Source organism: Saccostrea cucullata, unplaced genomic scaffold, assembly GCF_032062105.1.
Source record: "Saccostrea cucullata isolate Sc308-1 unplaced genomic scaffold, CSIRO_AGI_Scuc_v1 ctg1804, whole genome shotgun sequence".
Taxonomy (NCBI): Eukaryota; Metazoa; Mollusca; class Bivalvia; order Ostreida; family Ostreidae; genus Saccostrea; species Saccostrea cuccullata.
The window spans coordinates 73,069-78,378 of NW_026937655.1; the positions used below are offsets into that span (position 1 = coordinate 73,069).

General features: G+C 33.5%; 1 pseudogene; it reads left to right on the plus strand.

Moving 5' to 3' along the window:
* Positions 1-2,835: 2,835 nt before the first annotated feature.
* On the plus strand, positions 2,836-3,556 carry LOC134248603 (putative nuclease HARBI1; annotated as a pseudogene).
* Positions 3,557-5,310: the final 1,754 nt, after the last annotated feature.

Below are 5,310 nucleotides of genomic sequence, written 5' to 3' on the forward strand. Positions count from 1 at the left end.
ATAACAGGTAAAGCATATTCGAATCTGGGTTGATTATTGCTCGTCGATGACCACTTTACGCCTGACCAACTTCTTATATACTATGACCAAACAACTACCCTTCAATGTGCTTACGTGTATTAAAATAATACCCACATACAACTAATAGAAATTGATATAAAATAACTGGTCTCTCTTTTTTGGTAAAATAGTTTAAAATAGACATACTGCCTCACTCAGACAGTGCCTGTCTACCTGTCAAACCATCGGACGATATTGAATCTAGCGAGGGCACTTTACACGCACGGGTAATTTGCTTGTACTGTATAAACAGGGGGTCGTAACATAAAGGGAACTTAAGTCTATGACCATGCTTAAGTAGGACTTAAGTACAGTCTTAGCCTTAAGACCGTAACTCGAAGCGTGCTAAGATTTGACAATCTTAGCAAAACTTAGGCGGCCGATAGAGGTGACTAAAGTATGTCTTAAGGTAGGATTCTTCTCATATTTCTAATATTTAAAATTAATGAAATTTTCACAGAATTAAGAAGACAATATCAGTAAGTGATAGTATCAGTGAAATTAAATTTTACCGTTTTATATTAGAGGCAAGGTCAGGATAAGGTCATTATCTTTTTCTGTGACATCAAGAATAAAAATTAACTGTTGCCAATCATGTGATACCTACTTCTATTTCAAAAGTTTAATGCTTGTTCTTTTTGCATAAAAACATATTACAATATCGGGGTTAAAGCATAATATTACAAAATTTACATAAATAATTTAACTTAACTGGATATTTGCTAATCCGAATTTTCTCTGTTTTTCTTAATTTTTTAGGATATATTAGTCATTTTTATATGCTTCCTATATCTAACTTTTTCTCATTTTCACATATAATAAAGTAGTATTATAAATGTAAAAAATGATACAAAAACAAAAAAAGTTTTGATCGATTACTAAGAGAGAAAAAAATCTGCACTTTGATAGGAAGCGTTTAAAAGCTAACAAAGTTTTAGTCTATTTGAAAAATCATATTTATTTGATATATTTTGAAAGTTTAGTCCCTCATTATTAATCTAACTTATACATTTGAAAATTTCTATAAGACTTCGATTGTGTAAAAATTATAACTAAATTCATTGTTCTATTATAATTTTGAGAGGCAGAAAAGTAGATATTTTCATACGCCATTATTCCGCCAAAAATATAGTCCCTGCTAGTTTTCAAACGCATTTTATCATTTCTATTTAAAGTTGTACAATAGTGATGAGGAAAGAAAAATATGGTCTTTTAAATTCCTTTCACCTCAATATATAAGACATATAAGCAAATATACCTTGAATGTTTCATCTAGTCAGAAACCAGAGAAGAATCCTACCTTAACTATCTTATCTACATATTTAGAATAAATAGATTTAAAAATCTCGACGTTAAAACATTTGTTTGTTCATATTATGCATTAAAAAAACATTTTACCAAATGAATGTAAAATAGTGATAAATGAGTTCTAGCTTTTTGCGGGCGGTGGGAGTGGGGTTTGAAAACAGATTTATTGAACACTAATTCTAGTATCAGCCTTGACATGGCATATATGGACATGCTAATTTTTTTTTAAATATTAATTAAATTATATAATTTATGTTACTTACTGTATAATTTGGAAAATAAATTGTGAATTATTATGTTGGCTGTGACATTGTGAGATATAATAGACTTTAAAGACAGAGATATTGTCGGTGCGGTAAATTAGAAAATGATTTTTCTTAGTTTTATTTCACGCAGGTCTATAGATAAACGTTCGATTTATCGTGCCACATGTCCGCGACTATGGCAAAGCGAGTGAACATTTTTCAAAACAAAAGAGTGACAACAAAAGATAACTGAAAACGTCGCAGTCTAGAGTGATAAACAAAAGTCAAGTTTTTACAATGAATCACTATTATAATTTATAATTTTCAAATATTAAGAATAATTTTTAATTGTATTTTTACTACGAAATCTAATCCAACCTAACAAAAACCGATAGGTTATTACGAACATCAACTTTTATACATGTGTATTCTTAAAAATGTTACTGATTAATTTTTTAAGCAATATATGTAAATTACGTGAAAAACTAGTGTTATGTATGAAAAATAAAGTGAACTTAAGTTTGACTTAGTTAAGACCTTGCTAAGTTCGTTTTATGTTACGGTTTAAGACATACTTAAGTAGTACTTAGGCATGTCCTAAGATTGGGCCTAAAACATACTTAAGACCCTACTTAAGTCAAAAACTTAGCAAGCTTTATGTTACGAGCCCCAGGTTTCTAAAATGACCAGTGCTTACGCACACCTGTTCACTGAGTTAAAAATAGACACCTGCAGGCATGTTCATGAACATATCTTAGGATTAAGACGTGTCCTAAGAACGTCTTATGAAACATTAATCCTAAGTAAGTTTCTTGAAGCTTTCCTAAATTTAGGATCGCGCCATAAGATTGTCTTAACTTTAAGGCAGCCTAAACCATATCCTAAGACCATCCTAATTGACATAAACATGGCGGCGGCCATGATATTTTTGCACATAGCTCACAGGAATCGTAAAAGAGTATTCAGAGACATTGATAACCCTTTGGATTAATTGAACGATGATGCTATCGTTAGTAAGTACAGACTTTCACGTCCTCTGATCATCCATTTATGTAACACTTTCCATGATAGACTTCAAAGACCTACTGCAAGATCACGTGCATTGACAGTTTCTTTGCAAGTTATGATTGCCTTAAGATTTTATGCAACGGGCAGTTTCCAGGCTGTGGTAGGGGATGTTCACAATATATCTAGAGCCAGTGTAAGCCGTGTCATAAGCGACATGAATGACTGCCTATTAGAGATTTCTCGAGAAAATATTGTTATGCCAGTTGACCAGCAAAGCCTACTCAAGACAATGCTTGACTTTAGTAAGATTTCTAATTTCCCAAATACAGTAGGCGCTATTGATGGGACACATATACGTATAAAATCACCATCTGCAGATGAACATGTATATGTCAATAGAAAAGGTTATCATTCGATCAATGTCCAAGGTGTATGTGATAGTAACTTGATTTTTTTAAATGTAGTAGCCAAGTGGCCTGGTGGAAAACATGATTCGTACATATGGAGGAACTCTTCAATACATAATCCATTTGAAAGTGGTACAATTTCAGATGGGTGGTTACTTGGGGATAGTGGATATCCACTGCGTCCTTGGCTTCTGACCCCTGTACTTAATCCAACTACAGACGCACAAGAGATACAATGCAGCTCACATACGCACAAGGAATGTTATTGAACGGGCCTTTGGTGTTTTGAAATCAAGATTTTGATGCCTAGATAATAGCGCGGGAGCTCTTATATACAGTCCACAGAAGGCCTGTGATATTACAGTAGCCTGTGTAGTTCTTCACAACATGTGTACAAGACGAAGAATACCATTACCAGATGGGGTTGTTCCTTGTGACAATGGGAGAATTCGTGCGAATTACAGAGGAAGGTGTAACGACGGTACAAGAGTGCGTGAACAACTGATAGCTGGACGATTTTCGGTGTAAATACATGTGTGCATGATGTACCATTTCATTTACCATATGACTTAAAGTACATCAAATTAATAATTGACAAAAATAAAATTTTTAAAAGCACAATTTATGTCACATGACCCCAAGTATCAAGCGTTTTTTTCTAACCAAATATATATTTTTTAATTTGATAAGGATCGACCAAAGTCACTCATTTGAGTATTGTGGCCCATGGGCCTATCGTTTAAGGATAACGTAGCTCGTTATTGTTGTTTGAATTAATATATTTTACTTATTTATTTATTTAAATCATTATTATCTTGAAATGTAAATGAAACACCATGTTTTGCCAAATAAACTTGGTGGTGTTGAATCTCCATTTGGAAACGTTGCTTGTCCATGATCAGTCTTTCTTCCTCTATGGCAAGTCGTCTCCTTTTAATTTCAAGATTTTCCAAGGCAATCTCTACCTTTTTCTTTTCTGTTTGTAGAAGTTCACTCATATGTTCATGGTCCTCTGATGAGCGCGTCTTTTTCCTTTTCCCAGAGATCTTTTCCTGCGAGTGCTGGGAGTCAGAATCTTAGAAGATATAAATATATATAATATGACTAAGGATGAAAGCCCTAGATTCAAATGTTCAAAAGTCATGGCTAAGGTTGAAGAGTGGTAATAAAATATATAATTTAATACGAATATTTTTTAAAGCTCTCTTTAAAAAAAATAATAATGCTTACCATAACTGTGAGTAATTTGAATTTGGACCGTATCAGTGGCCGATGATGTAGAAGCTGGGGGTTCTTCTTTTGAAAAAGAAACAATTTAGGTATATTAAAACAGTACACTGTTACTTAACATTCAATTAAGGGAGTTTATACATTGCACATCAAAGAGTTCCATTTCAAATTACATTAAATTCTGTTGCAGATTTATGTAACTATGTAATGTTCTTTTCTTTTCATTCAAAAATGTACAGAAAATGTCAAAGTTTAAAATTCAATTGAAGTTTATTTTACATTGAAACAATTGAATATATTATACGCAACACACATTTAGAGTTTCCTTTACTGTTTTATCATATTCAAAAGAAAAAAATGCTTTTAAGAAAAATACATACCAATACCCGAGCAGCAGCATAGGGTATACCTGACACTCACTTTTCTAAAGCCAAAATGAGGTCAAGGTCAGGTCACTGAGGTCAAGGTCACCAAAGTAGGTCAGGTCAACACTAGTCACCGAGGTCATAGGCACCTAAGTAGGTCAAAACACGGAGGCTTAGGTCACTTAAGTAGGTCAGGTCAAATAATGAATCAGGTCATGACCTCAATTGCGAATTATTAGGTCGACCTTTTTCCTCAGGATACATGACCTATTTAGATGACCTGACCTACTAAATTCTACTATTTAAGGAGAAATTGAAACTGAATTTTCATTTGTTGCAAAAAGTAGTCTACACCTGTCAGAATGGATGACAAGCACAAAGAAATCATTAAAAAAAACTACTCACTTCTGGTAAAAAATATGACTGCAACCTGGGTGGCACAGCGACTCTATGAAGACGGGATTATTACAGAAGACATGAGAGAAACCATAAGCTCACAGAGAACTAACAACGAACAAAATAGAAAATTGATAAGCATCATTTTACGGAGAGGACCCAAAGCTTTCACAGGTTTGCGCAAGGCACTTATGAAATCGGGGCATCTTAATTTATCAAAACTCCTACTGAATGATTATGACGACAGCACATTGACAGAATACGAAAAGAAGTTAGCTTCAGCTCGATCAC